Here is a 17,589-nt window from a genome sequence, read left to right on the forward strand (position 1 = left end):
CAGAGATGCAGGGAGAATTTATTATATGTAAATCCATCAATATAATCTACTATATAAACAAGCTCAAAGGGAAAAAAAAAACAAACATATCATTAGATGGTGAGAGTACATTTGACAAAATTCAACACCCCTTCACTTTAAAAATCTTGGAATGACTCAGAATTCAAGTCTCATACCTAAATATAGTAAAAGAAATATACAGGAAACCAGTAACCAATGTCAAATTACATGGAGAGAAAATTAAAGCAATCCCACTAAAATCATGAACTAGACAAAGCTTCCCACTCTCTCCCTACCTATTCAATATAGTATTCAAAGTCCTATCCAGAACAATTAGACAATAACAGGAAACCAAAGGATATAATTTGGAAAGGAAGAAGTCAAAATATCAATATTTGCAGATGATATGGTAGGATAATTATGTGACACCCCAAAAATTCAAGCAGGGAGCTCCTAAACAGTATAGACAACTTCACCAAAGTGGCTGGATATAAAATTAACTCAAACAAATCAGTAGCCTTCCTCTACTCAAAGGACAAGCAAGTTGAGAAAGAAAGTAGGGAAAACATACCCTTCACAATGGTCACAAGCAATAAAAAACACATTGGTGTGACTCTAGCCAAGGGAGTGAAAGATCTGTATGACAAGAATTTTAGTTTTTGATGAAATAAATCAAAGACCTCAGAAGCTAGAAAGATCTTCAATGCCCATGGACTGGCAGGATTAATATAGAAAAATGGCCTTCTTGCCAAAAGCACGCTACAGATTCAGTGTGATCCCAATCAAAATTTCAACTCAATTCTATATAGAGTTAGAAAGAACAATTTGCAAAATCATTTGGAATAACAAAAATCTCAGGATAGCAAAGACTATACTCAGCAATAAAAGAACATCTGGGTGACTCAGGATCCCCAAGCTCAGGCTGTATTACAGAGCAATCAGGATAAAACTGTATGGTATTGGTACAGAGATGGGCAGATATATCAGTGGAATACAATTGAAGACTCAGAAATGAACCCACACACTTATGCTCACTTGATCTTTGAGAAAAGAGCTAATTCACTCCAGTGGAAAATGTACAGCATTTTCAACACATGGTGCCAATTAAACTGGTGGCCATCAAGGAGAAGAGTGCAATTCAATCCATTCTTACCACCTTGTACAAAGCTCAAGTCCAAGTAGATTAGGAACCTCCATCTACATAATACCCAATACAATGAAAGCAATAGAAGAGAAAGTGGGGGAAATCCTTGAACACATAGGCACAGGGGAAGATTTCCTGAACAGAACAGCAATGCTCTAAAAACAAGAATTGACAAATGGGACCTCATAAAATTGTAAAACTTCTATAAGGCAAAAGACATTGTCAACAGGACAAAATGACAACCAAAAGATTGGAAATAGATCTTTACCAACCCTACATGTGATAGAGGGCTAATATCCAATGTATATAAAGAACTCAAGAAGTTAGACATGAGAGAATCAAATAACCCTATTAAAAATGGGGGAGAGAGCTACATGAAGAATTCTCCACCAAAGATTATTGAATGGCTGAGAAATACCTAAAGAAATGTTTAACATCCTTAGTCTTCAGGGATATGCAAATCAAAACAACCCTGAGATTCCAACTTACACCATTCAGAATGGCTAAGATCAAATACTCAGGTGACAGCAGATGCTGGCAAGAATCTGGAGAAAGAGAATTACTCCTCCACTGCTGATGGGATTGCAGGCTGGTACAACCACTCTGGGAATGAGTCTGGTGGTTCCTTAGAAAATTGAACATAGTACCACCTGAGGACCCAGCTATTCTACTCCTGGGCATATACCAAAAAGATGCTCCAACATATAACAAATATACATACTCCACTATGTTCATAGCAGACTTCTTTGTAAAATCGAGAAGCTGGAAGGAACCCAGGTGACCTTCAACAGAGGAATTGATACAGAACATATTGTACATTTACACAATGTAATTACACAACCCAGCTATTAAAAACAATGACTTCATGAAATTCTTAGACAAATGGATGGAACTAGAAAATATCATCCTGAGTGAAGTAACCCAATCACAAAATAACACACAGGGTATATGCTCACTGATACGTGGATATAAGCTCAAAAACTCAGATTACCCAAGATACAATCCACAGAACACATGAAGCTCATAAGGTTGGAAGACCCAATATAAGATGTTTCAGTCCCTCTTTAAAAGGAAACAGAATAACCACAGGAGAAAATACAGAGACAAAGTTTGGAGCAGAAACTGAAGGAAGTGCCACCCAGAGACTGAGGAGATCCATCCTATATACTGTCACCAATCCCAGACAATAATGTGGATGCCAAGAAGTGTATGCAGATAGGTTCCTGATAGACCTTTCTCCTGGGAAGCTTTGCCAGAGCCTGACAAATACAGATTCAGATGCTCTCAACCAGCCATTGGACTGAAAATGGGGTCCCCAATAGAGTTAGAAAATGGACTGAAGGAGCTGAAGGGGTTTGCAACCCCCAAACGAGGAAGAACAATATCATTCAACCAGACACCCCAGACCTCCCAGAGACTAAACCACCTACCAAAGAGTACACATGGAGGAACCTGTAGTTTCAAACACATGTAACAGAGAATGGCCTTATCAGGCATCAAGGAGAGGAGAGGTCCTTGGCCCTGTGTAGGCTCAATAAACCAGTGTAGGGGAAAGCCAGGGCAGGGAGATGGGAGGGAGGGAGTGGGTGGATGAATACTCACATAGAGGCAGTGGTTGGAGGTATGGGATGGGGGATTTCAGAGGGGAAACCTGGAAAGGGGATAATATTTGAAATGTAAGTAAATAAAATATCCAATAAAAATGAAAAATTATTAAATATTATTTTAAAAATGGTATTCTGAATTAAATTGAATAAAAAAGGGAGGGACAGGGGGTAGCATGTAGAACACTAGAGGAGGAAATGGTAATAAAAAAGAGTACATGTCATGCATGAAAACATGCATACGATTATCTTTCTACAGACCAAGCATATTATGCATGTATATAACACCAATTAATTAAAAAATGGTCATAGATTTCAATAGATTCAGTAGAGCTATACAGGCTGATTTGCAGAGAGAAAAGCAAAGGGAGAAAGGTTATAAGTATATTATCTCAAAAAAGTACATGGTTCTCACTACTTTATAACTTTTAAAGAGCAAATATAAAAATGGGCAAAACTACAGAAACATGCTTGTGATACAAACACGTATGAAAAAGAAATAGAGAGAGGGGGAGAGATATTTTTAACACAAATTGATTCTTTATATTTATAGTCTGTGATGAAGCCACAAATCTCAAAATTCATTTTAAATTCATTTTATCTCAATTTATTAAATTACCTATAGTATAAATTGTAACCTTAAAAATAAATCTGGATAAAATATTTTTCTAATATGTTCTGTTTTATTAATTCTTAGTTTTATACATGTTTATGATACACTTTGATCCCATTTTTCTTCCCTCTTTATTTAAAAGTATAGAGAATGTGCTTTCCAAAGTAGAAGAAAATAAAATACTACAAAACAATGATTTTTTTCTCAATATGAAAGAATAGCTAAGCACACAAAGGGTCTCTTTTTTTCTATTTTAATTAGTTAAGAAAAAATTGAAAGTCTCCTTTATCCTATTTTTCCTTCACCATTCCAATTAATTTTTGTTCCTTACCAAGATCATTCAACTAAATCTTTCAAAATGGAACTAAAGAGAGTTAAATGCTGACCACTTCTTTTTTATTTACTTTATTTCATTAATATCTTTTTATTGAATACATTATATTTACATTACAAATGATATCCCTCTTCCCAATTCCCACTCCATAAACCCACTATCCCATTTCCCCTCTACCTGCTTCTTTGAGGGTACTCTCCCTCTCACCTACTCACCCGCCACCTCCTGCCTCTCTGTCTTTACATTCCCCTACACTGGGGCATCTAGCATTGGCAGGAACAAGGGCTCCTCTTCCCACTGATGCCCAACAAGACCATCCTTTGCTACATATGCAGCTGAAGCTATGGGTTTGTCCATGTGTCCATACTTTTTGGATGATGCTTTAGTACCTGGGAACTTTGGTTGGTTGAAATTGTTGTTCTTATAGGGTTGCAAACCTAAGTGTTTGTCATGATATGACAGAGCCTCTCAGGAGACAGTTATAACAGGCTCCTGTCTGCATGTACTTCTGGCATCAGCAATGGTGTCTTGGTTTGGTGGCTGTATATGGGCTGGATTCCCATGTGGGGCAGTCTCTGGATGGCCTTTGCTTCAGTCTCTGCTTCAAACTTTGTCTCTGAATTTCCTCCAGTGAATATTTTTGTTTCCCCTTCTAAAGGAAGACTAAAACATCGGCACTTTGGTTTTCCTTCTTCTTGAGCTTCATGTGGTCTGTGAATTATATATTGGGAATTTCAACCTTTTGGGCTAATATCCACTTATCAGTATTTTTTACCGTGTGTGTGTGTGTGTGTGTGTGTGTGTGTGTGTGTGTGTGTGTGTGTTTGATGTGATATGTCACTCAGGATGATATTTTCTAGTTTCATCCATTTACCTAAGAATTTCATGAAGTCATTTTTACTACCATTTGAGTTAAATAAGTAATTCGAAACTAGGGAAAGAGAAATCTCACTAGGATTACCCATCTATACTGTCTTGTATTCAAGGGTCATTTTTAAAGTGATATTAAATGATTATCTGGGAATGGATATATTACATCCTTCTCATTTCTCTTTATACCTACAATCTGATGAAACTGAACATATCTTTTCAATATTCCTCTTCCATAGATGCAAACGCTTTTATGTTATATCTTTCCTGTGTATCACTTATGTGGTTCAAAATTTTTCAGTCTTATTACTCTTTTATCCTATTTTATAATTATGAACTTGAATTAGTGTTAGGTCTAGGTTACAAGGAATACTGACCTGATAATACTCTCATCTACAGTTCCTCTTTCAGGTGTATCATTTTATGTAAGCCTAAAGAATTTAATGATTAAGTTAGACTCATGCTAACAATAACTCATCCAATAGCAAACTATGTGAGTGAGTCAAGAAATAGTTTAAATGAGGTGATGTTTCATTATAGAAACTCTTGGGATCCTTCAAACCATGTGTGGTTCTAATCTTGTTTTGACATGTTCTTCCTTAGAGGTCATTCCTGGCATTCACTGAGAGTAGCACATCAAACACAACCCGAGCAGACAAAAATAGGAAGATTTTGTTTTGAAGAATCTTTTATCAGAATTTTATGAGGGAAGAAGTTGCTTTCCTGACTCCTACTGACTCAGAACAGCATACAGATCCACAAATAGATGTTACCAATCTATACACAAACATTGTTTGACATTGCTTAACATTTGTTGTGAAGATCTGATATTTTCAATGCTGCTATAACTGAATGAGGTTAGACTCAATTATCACAACATACAAACATTATTTTGAGCCAGGTTTGTGAAGGGGTCATAAGGAAAAATATGGAACATAATTTAAGATTAAAGCTATGTATTCAGCTTAGCTTGTAAATGTTGATTGCACAGAGAGGCCAAGGTATAGTAAGATTGATTACTTTCTTTTCTTAACGTTAAGCTACATTTAAGCAAGCTGAGCACACAATAGGAGATCAGATTGAATGCATAATTTTACATGACCTTAAAGTATATGATCAATCTGCCCACAAAGTTCAATTTCTGAAGACTAGCTTGAGAGAGTCATCCCCAGAAAAGTCTACAATAGGTATACAATAGAAAGATATAGAATATGTTTTACTGAAGCACCCTGGAAGGAGTGCCAAATTTTGTGCATGTGAATTATGACAAATTTGCTTGCAACCCGTTTCTCCATTAGTAGACAGATTCATATATTTATATAATAAACTCTAGTCCTTGTTGTACCCTCCTTTACCCCTCTCACATACTGGAAGACTCAATAAGCTCCATTTTTATGTCTTTTTCTGTGTGGTTTATTGAATTCAATTTTTTTTTCACACAAGCATAGCTAAAGTGGTTACTTGCATTATTAAGGACAGCTTATCAGTGGGTACACCACTGATAGAAGTGACAAATCTCATCCAACATCCATTAACTACAGATGGTCTCTTAGGGAGAGATGTGCTAAAATGGAGAGTGGCTCAGTCTTATACTTCCCTTGTGCAGAAAAACATAGCTATATCATATTCACAAGACATTTTGAATTTGCTCAAAATAACATCTATTTAGAGTTTTGTGGTTCATCCATTTTATATACTATTACTTCCATAAATAAAATTTCTCATTAAACTGTCTTTATTCTCCTGCCAACTTTGCTTATTTTTTAAATAAAATAGTCAATCTACTGCAAACGTTTATTGACATGATAAGAAAAAAAGATAGAGTTCATAATTGCACAGATCACTCTCCTATGCAGGAAAGAATTGGGTTTAAACCTATGGTTAACTATAAGTACATTACTTAAGTCTTGAACAGATTTCCACATTGACTGCATTATATTATATGTGGTTCAACAATAAGTGATATCACAAGTACTCACTGACAAAATATTGACCCTTATCATTTTGGAAATTTAGTAAAAAATACAATATATATATAAACAATGTACTGAAGGAATTTTCACAGGACTTAAAATATGAAACATGACACAAAACACAAAGATGATACTATTTGATTCATTTTTATTTTTCTCCTTTTTATTGTATATATTTTATTTACATTTCAAATGTTACTTTCTTTCCCAATTTCCCATAAACACCCTATTCCAACCCCCCCCCTGCTTTTGTGAAGGTGCTCTCTCACCCACCTACCCCTTCCTACCTCCCTGCCTTGACATTCCCCTACACTGGAATATCTAGCCTTGGCATGACCAAGGGCTTTTTCTCTCATTGATGCCCAACAAGGCCATCCTCTGCTACATATGTAGCTGGAGCCATGTGTCCATCCATGTGTACTCTCTGGAGAGTAGTTCCCCCCCCTGGGAGCTTTGGTTGGTTGGTAATGTTTTTTTTTTTCTTATGGGGTTGCAACCCCCTTCAGCTCCTTCAATCCTTTCTCTAACTCCTCCACTGAGGCTCTCATTCTCATTTCAATGGTTGGCTGTGAGCATCTGCCTCTGTATTTGTCATGATCTGGCAGAGCCTCTCAGGAGACAGCTATAACAGGCTCATGTATCCATGCCCTTCATGGCATCTGCAATATTGTCTGGGTGTGGTGGCTGTATATGGGCTGGTTGCCGAGGTCGGGCAGTCTCTGCATGTCCTTTGCTTTCATCTTTGCTTCAAAATTTGTCTCTTTATTTCCTCCTGTGAATACTTTTGTTCTGCCAAGTAAGAAGGACTAAAGCATTCACACTTTGGTAATCCTTCTTGAGCTTCATATGGTCCGTAAATTGTATCTTGGGTATTACATGCTTTGGGGATAATATCCACTTATCAGTGAGTGCATACCATGACTGTTTATTCAATTGAGCTCCCTCACTGAGGATGATATTTTCTAGTTCTGTCCATTTGCCTAAGAATTTCATGAAGTCATTGGTTTTAATAGCTGAGTACTCCATTGTGTAAATACACCACATTTTCTGTATCTGTTATTCTGTTGACAAACATCTGGGTTCTTTCCAGCTTCTGGCTATTAAAAACAAGGCTGCTATGAACACCATGGAACATGAGTCCTTGTTATAAGATAGACTATTTTAAATAAGACAAGAGGGATTCATTAATTCTATCAAGAAGAGGAATATTTAAATTGAGTCTTAAAGGATAAAAAGAAATTATATAAGAGAAGGGATTGTTCCACATATGAAAATCTGTCAATATAATCCACATATAAACAAACCGAAAGAAAAGAATCTGTATGTTCAGCCCATTGGATGCTGAGACAGCCATTGACAAAATCTAATGCCCCATCATAAAAAAAATCTTGAAGAGATCAGACATAAAAGTTACATGCCTAAACACAATAAGGTCAATTTACAGTATTCTGATAGCCAACTCAAATTAAATGGAGAAAAACATAAAGAAATTCCAGTAAAATTATAAACAAGACACAGCTATATACTCTCTCCATATATATATATATATATATATATATATATATCAAATATAGTACTTGAATTTCTAGCTGAAGCAATAAAGCAATTAAAGTAGATCAAGGGAAATAAGATTTCAAAAGAGGAAGCCAAAATATTTTAGATGATATTATAGAATACATAAATGACCTCAAAAATTCCACAAAGTAACTACTACAGGTGATAACTTTAATGAAGTGACTGGATATAAGATTAAATAAAAAAAATCAGTACCCACAAATGAAAATGAAAATAGGGTGAAAAAAGACATGGAAATGTCAATTTTTAAAATATCTACAAATAATATAACACATCTTAAGTTAACCCTAACCAAGAAAGTGAAAACCATATATGGCACGAACTTCAAACCCTTGAAGAAGAAAATTACAGAAGATATCAGAAGATAGAAAGACCTCCAGTGCTCATGAATTAGTAAAATTAGCAAAGTAAAAATAACCATCCCACCAAAAGAAATTTACATATTCAATGAAATAAAATCACCATCAAAATTCCAACACAATTCTTGGCAGATCTTGAAAAAACAATTTTCAACTTTATATGGAAAAAATGAACTCAGAATACCTAAAAATGGTCCTAAAAATAAAAGAACTTCTGGAAATATCACCCTCCCTGGAGAATTCAAGCTATAATACAGAGCAATAGTAATAAAAATTAAATGGTATTGGTGTAGAAACAGACAGGTAGATCAATGGCATTGAACTGAAATGAATTGAATTGAATTGAATTGAATTGAATTGAATTGAATTGAATTGAATTGAATTGAAGATCCAGAATTAAACCTCCACAACTATGATTACTTGATTTTTAAGAGAGAATTTAAAACCATACAATATAAAAAAAGAAAGTATCCTCAACAAAGGGTGTTGTTCTAACAGGATGTCTGTATGTACAAGAGTGCATATATATATGTATATATCACTCTGCAAAAAAAACTCAAGTGCAAGTGAATCTAAACCAAATACACTAAACTTGATAGTAGAGAAAGTGGGAATAGCCTTGCATTGGAAAAGGAGACAACTTTCTGAACAGAACACTAACAGCTCAGACATTATGATAAATAACTTCATGAAAACTAAAGGTTTCTGTAAGGCCTTCAAAAGTACAGAATGGAAGACTACAGAATGGAAAAAATTATTTTCACCACCTTTGCATCTGACAGAGGGATAATGTCTAATATATATAAAGAACTCAAGAAACTAGACATCATCAAACTAAGGTTTGTGCCTAAACAAGTTAATAACAAATGGATGCTGAACAGTTCAACACCCTTTGCTGCCTCAATCAAAATGACTCTGAGGTTCCATCTTACACCTGTCAGAATGGCTAAGGTCAAAAACACAAGTAGCTCATGCTGGTGATGATGTCGAGCAAGGGTTAAGACACCCTTGTTGCTGTGGGAATACTAACTTTTACAGCCACTTTGGAAATCTGTTGTGGTAATATTTAAAGCCACAGAAATCAATACGGAGGTTTCTGAGAAAATTGATAAGACCCAGATGTATCATTTTTGAGAATATACCCAAAGGATTTTCCATCCTACTACAGGGACGCTTACTCAACCATATTCTTTGTGAATTTATTTATAATAGCCAGAAACTGCAAATATCTCTCGATAGAATGGAAAAGGAAAATGTGGCAAATTTATATAAAGCTTACCCAGCTGTTAAAAATATAACACCATGAAATTTGCAGGCAAATGGGTGGAACTAGACAAAAAAAAATCCCAAATGTGGTATCTCAAGCTCAGAAACAGGAGCATGGCATGTAATCATATATACATTGATATTAGCTGTAAAGTAAAAGATATTCATGCTACAACCTACAGGCCTAGAGAGGCTAAGTTACAAGGAGGGCTCAAGGCATGGATACTCAAATTTTTCTGAGGAGGAAAAATAGAATAGATATTATGAGTGGATTGTGGATAGGTAGAGATGGGAACAGGAATAATTGTGTTTGGGAAAGATGGAGTAAGACAGTAGTTGGAAATGCAACTGGAATGTGTGTGGGGGTAGTATTTTGGAGGTGACATGCAATGGAAATCTCATGGAATGTGTCCCAATCTAAGCACCCTAGTAATGAGGCATATGTTCCTTGAATAGGCCATTGTTGCAGGATATTTGATCACATTGTGAACCCCATTATTGTGAACCAAAAAGAAATCCTGTTTCTTATTGTGCTATGGCTTAGCCCTACCAAATATCTTTACCTAAGTGCTTTCTGTAAACAAATAGCTCTGGTATGGTTCAACACTACCACATACCCAAGACATTTCTATAAAAACAAAACTAAAGAAATAAATAATGTCAAGAGGCTTTCAAGAGACTGAGCAAATAACCTGATAATTGTGAGTGAACATAAGAAAATCCAGAGAAGGAAAGAAGGGTATTTAAGCTGAAGGGTATTTAGGCAATGTGGAGAAGGAGAAGGTTTTTTAAAACAATAGAAACAGAATAAATGAACAATAAAGGAACTATTCTATGACTTATGCTATGGAGCCCCAAAATGTATACAGTGATTATCTGAGCTATGTGTATACATGTATAATTTCAGTGTATATTGCTATAGATTCTAAGAGGAGATAGAAAATTTAACATTACATTACTATCACATGTCTAGTTAAACTGAAGTTTGGTGATAAGTTACAAATTAACATGGCTGCATATTCATAAGTACTATGTTGAATTATGGATACACACACACGTATAACATTCTACCCTCTTCTTTGTCCAGATTAATGTGACTTTTTAACAAAATTTATACTCCTGATTTAACCCCCTTTCACTAGATAGGAGAGAGAGGAGAGGAGAGAAAAAGATATAGAACCTTGAATCTAATTTCTTTCTTCTTTGAGCATGACTACTAACAATGGGCAGCAAACCCCTCTGAATGACCAATAATCTATACCCTCTGAAAACTTCACAGAATTCTAAATGTCCCACAATCACAGAAACTATCTGCAGCTGGCAAAACCATACCTCTGCTTGAGCATGAAGCAAATCATAATTCCTAAATCCCTATGCCTGCATTTTTTCTTACAACTTTATTTTTAAAAAGGAGAGAAAGATGTACAGATTTTGTAAAGCAGTTTGGCATAAAACTATATAAATATACTTTTGTAAGTACTTGATTATTTTACATGTTTGATAGTATGCATTGAGTTCTTACTAGTTACCATAAACATAAAATACATGTAAACAAAGATGTAACCTGGAATTAGTCAAAGTTTTCTTGGTGTGTATAAATTAAACAATGATTTTTAAATACCAAAAATTGCCACAAGGCTAGCTTCTTAGCTCTTGAGTTACTAATGATTTAAGGTCTAGGTTTACCACACACTGAGTGGGTGCTATACACTTTTGTTGCTTATTTTTCTATAAAGAAAAAAAAAATTCTAGAATTCTCACTACATTAAAGCCAACATATTAACTTTTAGGCCAGAAAAAAAATGAGAAAATGAAGAGGAATGCAATATCTCTATATTTTTGTTTCCAACTTTGCAAATACTTTAAATATGTTATGTATAGGTCATAAAATTGCCTTAAATAATAGTACTTATTTATTATCAGCTATTTATCACCCTCTAAAACAATGTGCCTTGGAATGAAAGCCACAGGCCTTCTCTACATACATCCAACTGAACAATAACAAACTGATAAGATACTATATCAGTATTCATAGAAACAGAGAGAAGAAGCTCTAGCACCTGAGTTGTACAGCCTTTCATGTAAACTAGTCACACAATAAAACTCAAGTGCACTAATGAGGAATGTGATTCTTTCTTCACAGCCTTTACTACTGACACAGAACACATATATGTGGTTGTATATGGCTTATTGTCCAGTTCAATATCTTTCAAGTAAGTAGAAGTATGACTTACATGGGGATCAAATAATACTCACTGTAGGCAGTTTCATTACATTTTAAAAATCTTGTTTACAAGTACATGAAAGGGGAACATTTAACTTTGCTAAAATACTCGTTTTTCAGAGTGCATGAGAAGGTTAAACTAATAATGCTAAATATTATTCTAAATTCAAAGGATAAGAGAAGCCACAATCCTTGACCTTTATCAATTCACAGTATATAACTCAATAACAAATATTTTTATCACATTTCCATTTACTTATAAAGATGGTTCCATTATCTTCACATGGCAAGATATGAGGAATTTATTAACTTGTCCAAAGCAATATAGAAATTTAAGTGAAAATATGGAGATTTAAACTTAAATTTACCTCACCCAGTAGTAAATTGTAAGGTAGTAGAGATTACACAAATTGTTTTCAGAAATAATTGTTTAAAGGTTTGAAGGGCATTGAATGTTCCCAGACATTATTCAAAGATTAGCGTTCTCTATATTATCATTTGACATTTCAGCATAGTTAATGAAACTCAGGGCACTGATTTGATTATGCTGCAATTTAAGGCATATTTCTCTGAAAAATGCTGTTAATGCCAGCAGTTGCAACGTACTTCACTTCCTCACTCCTGCAGGTTCAAAATGCTATTACAGAATATTTTCATTTTCTGACTATCTTATATCTAGTGCTAGTAAAAAGAAAAACAGAATTTTAGAATCAAAAGGAATATTTGGTATCATATAGTCCAATTGCAAGTTGTGCTAGTAAAGAACAAAACAAGGTCTAGAGAAATTAAGTAACTAATGAAAGAATAGTGTTCATGGAATAGCAATTTGGGGTTTAAATATACTTGACCTTTGCCTTGTTGTATAAAAATACATAAGAAATAGTGAGGAATCAGCATGTAGATTCAGTTTCATTACTTTCCTGGCTTTTGTTTCATAACTTCTTTTTAATGCTGTGTTTTAAAACTCATTGCAAGTTTATTTTAATATAAATGTATTTAAGTAACTTTGAACAGAGCATGTATTTGGGTTTTACCCTTTCATCAAATTTCTCTGCCATCAGGCAGCCAAGTTGGATAGCCATATTATTTAAGGTTAATTTTTCGTGAGTAGGGGGATCAGCCCTGGCAGTCTTTGATATTGTGTCAACCCTTATAAGAGGATTAAGAGCTGTCACCAACATTAGAGACTAGCTTCTTAGCTTATGGGTCCGTGGCTGTTTCCAATACTAATAGCAATATGATTCCCCATGTTGGGTTGTGTAACCATAGTCACTGGTTCACACTGAGTAGGGCTAACCTTGTGGCATGATGACGCTTCCTGGTTAATTTTTAGATGATATCAGTTCTCTAAGACCTGCTCAAGGATCAGAACACAGCCAACGAGTATCTTTTGCTATCATCATCAGATTGCATTGCCAGAGGATCATGAGCATACACAGCCTCAAATTTATTTGAAGCAGTTAAAAAAAAAAAAAAAAGACAAACCTTTGAGTGTGGCTACTTTTGGAGCCTTTTCTGAGAATCAAATGTTTAAGCTAGTGCCAATACCAGTGACTCCAGCTGTGCCTTCATAGTTTCTTGCCATGACAGGTTTGATTCTTAGCATTGCATATTGGATGTATTGCACATAACCAGGAATGCTGATCAAAGATTAAGTGGAATAACACCCTGTGTAATAGTTCACCCAAATTTGATAATTAGTGCAAATTCTGGATTTTGCATTGAGCACATTCTGTAGTTTCTTTAGTTCTGGTAACATGACCCTGTGAACTTCCATCAAGGCTGCAAATATATTTCCCTGTGAGGAAAGTATAATTGGAGCTCTGGATTGTATTAGCACAATCATTTGGGGGTGCACTAACTCGCTTTTTGTTGTCAAGTTCACCTGTTAAGATTCCAGTTGCTCTATTGCTAATGTTCATGTTCCAGTCTGCCGTACCACACATGGAAAGTAATCACTTGCCTTTCCGGCCCAGAGAGAGAACCATGTGACCACCATCAAGAGTCAGGACTGTCCTGCAGACAGCTGAGACCCCAGAACAGCCTTACAAGTGCTCTTCCACAAGAGCCCACGGCGAGCTTGCCCACACACCCTACAGGCTGTCCAGGGAGGAATCACCTGGAGCTCCTCGAGGACAGGTAGTATGGTACACTATGGGACTGGGTCCTTTCTAGCCCAGTGAGAGGGCAGGGCAACCTCCATCAAGACTCAGGACCTGCAGACAGCTGAACCCCAGAGGAGTCTTACAAGCACTCTCTCACCTGAGCCCATGGTAAGCCCTAAGCCTGCCATATACCCTCACCTGCTGAAGGGAATGACTTGTGATCTCATGGGCAGATAGAGTGGTGTACTCTGGGATCAGGTCCTTTCTGGCCCAGTGAGAGGGACAAGTGACCACCATCAAGATCAGGACCCCCAGCAAACAGCTGGGCTCCCAGAACAGCCTTACAGAGCACTCCCACCTGAGCCCAGGGAGACCTAACAGAGTCTCTGCCACCAGAACTCACTGCCTGGCACAAAGAACCAAACAACCAGAAGCAGTTTCCTTCCTGAGCCCACGGGCCCTCAGATCCAAAGAAGAACCAGGCTTCAGTCAGAGACAACAAGATCACCTAGAATCATAAATAACAAGATGGAAAGAGGAAAGTGAAAGAACCTAAGCAATGGAAACTGAGACAACCTGGCAACATCAGAAACCAGCTCTCACACCACAGCAAGTAGTAGATTGTCAAACACACCAGAAAAACAAGACCTAGACTTGAAATCATACTTCATGATGATGATGGAGATTCTCAAGAAGTGTGTGGATAACTCCCTTAAACAATCACAGGAGTACACACATAAAGAAATAGAAGCCCTTGAAGAGGAAACACAAAAATCACTCAAAGAACTATAGGAAAACACAAGCAAACAGGTGAAGGAATTTAAAACAGAAATAGAAACAATAAAGAAAATACAAAAAAAGGTAACTCTGGAAAAAGAAAGCCTAAAAGAGAGATCAAGAGTCACAGATGCAAGCATCACAGACTACAAGAGATATAAGAGAGGATCTCAGGGGCAGAATACAACATAGAAAAAATAGTCAGAGAAGATGCAAAAACCAAAAAGCTCCTAACACAAAATGTCCAGAAGATCGAGGACACAAAGAAAAGTCCAAACCTAAAGATAATAGTTGTAAAAGACTGCAAAGAATATCAACTCAAGGCACAGTAAATATCTTCAACAAAAATCATTGAAGAAAACGCACATGTCCTTAAGAACAAGATAACCTTGAACATACTGGAAGCCTACAGAACTCCAAATAAATTGGACTAGAAAATAAACTCCTCCTGAAACATTATAGTCAAAACACCAAATATTTAAAACAAAGAAAGAAACCTAAAATCTATAAGGGAAAAAAGACAAGTAACATATAAAGGCAGACCAATCAGAATTTCACCAGATTTCTCAAAAGAGACTATGAAAGCAAGAAGATCCTGAAAAAGCATTATACAGACCCTAAGAAAACACAAATGCCAGCCCAGGTTACTATAATCAGCAAAACACCCAATCACCATAGATGAAGAAACCAAGACATTCCAGGACAAAAGCAAATTTACACAACATCTGTCAACAAATCCATCCCTACAAAGGATGATAGATGGAAAAATCCAACACAAAAATAAAATGTAACTACACCAAAGAAAAAGAAAAACAATAACAATCATGCAAAGAAACCAAAAGATGAAAATCACACATACATAAGTCTAATTCCAACAACAAAAATTACAGAAAACAAAAATCACTATTTCATAATTTCTATTAAAATCAATGGACTCAATTCCCCAATAAAAAGACATAGATTATAAGACTGGACATGCAAACAGTATCCAGCATTTTGATGCATATACAGGAAACTCATCTCAAAGACAAAGACAAACACTACCTAAGAGTAAGAGGCTAGGAAAAAAAAACCTTCCAAGCAAATGGTCCAAGGAAACAAGTTGGAGTAGCCATTGTAATATTGAATAAACTAGATTTTTAAATAAAAGTTATCAAAAGAGGAAAGGAAGGACACTTTTTACTCATCACAGGAAAAAATCTATCAAATTAACTTTTAGTCTTGAAAAAGATGAATTCTCAATCCTGAACATCTATGCTCCAAATACAAGGGCACCAACATTTATAAAAGAAATCCTACTAAAGTTCAAAGCATATATTACAACACACACAATAATAGTGGGAGACTTTAATACCCCACTCTCATCAATAGACAGATCATGGAAGCAGAAACTGAACAGTGACACAGAAAAACTAGCAGAGGCTATCAACCAACTGAAATTAATAGAGGTCTACAGGACATTTCATCCTAAAACAAAAAATATATACTTTCTTCTTAGCACATCATGGTAACTTCTCCAAAACTGACCATATAGTACGTCACAAAACAGGCCTCAACAGATAAAAGAACATCATAATACTCCTATGAATCCTATCAGATCACCATGGACTAAGGTTTCTCTTTAATATCAGCAAAAACAACAAACAGCCAACATACAAATGGAAGCTGAAAAATGTTCTGATAACATGGCCAAGCTGATAACATGGTCAAGGAAGAAAGAAAGAAAGGACTTATGGACTTTTTTTAGAATTTAACAAAAATGACATTACAACATATCCAAACCTATGGAATGCAATGAAAGCAGTACTAAGAGGAAAACTGGTAGCACTGAGTGCCTCAAAACAGAACCTGGAGAGAGCATACACTAGCAGCTTGACAGCACAACTGAAAGCTCTAGAACAAAAAGAACCAGATTAACAAAATCAGAAAGGAAAGTGGAGACATAACAACAGAAACTGAGGAAATTCAAGAATCATCAGATCCTACTACAAAAATCTATACTTAACCAAACTGGCAAATCTGTAGAAAATGGATAAATTTCTAGACAGATACCAGAGTTAAATAAGGATCAGATAAACCACTTAAACAGTCCCATAGCACCTAAAGAAATAGAAGCAGTCATCAAAAGCCTCACAACCAGAAAAAGCCCAGGACCAGATTGGTCTAATGGAGAATTCTTTCAGACTTTTATGGAAGACTTAATACCAATACTATCCAAACTATTCCACAAAATAGAAACATAAGTAATACTACACAACACTTTCTTCGAATGTACAATTACACTCATACCTAAACCACACAAAGAAACTACAAAGGAAGAGTACTTCAGGCCAATTTCTCTCATGGACATTGATGCAAAAATACTCAATAAAATTTTTGCAAATGGAATCCAAGAATACATCAAAACAATCATCCACCATGATCAAGTAGACTTTATCCCAAGAATTCAGAGATGATTCAATATACTGAAATTCATCAATGTAATCCACCATATAAACAAACTCAAAGAAAAAAAACAACATATGATCCTCTCACTAGATGCTGAGTACACATTAAAAAATATTCAACACCCTTGATGATAAAAGTCTTGGAATGATCAGGATTCCAAGCACATAAATAAACATAGTAAATGCAATATATAGAAAACCAGTACTCAACTTCAAACTAAATGGAGATAAAGTTGAAGCAATCCCATTAAATTCAGGGGCTAGACAAGGCTTCCAAATGTCCCCCTACCTATTCAAT

Source organism: Micromys minutus (genome assembly GCF_963924665.1).
Source record: "Micromys minutus genome assembly, chromosome: X".
NCBI lineage: Eukaryota > Metazoa > Chordata > Mammalia > Rodentia > Muridae > Micromys > Micromys minutus.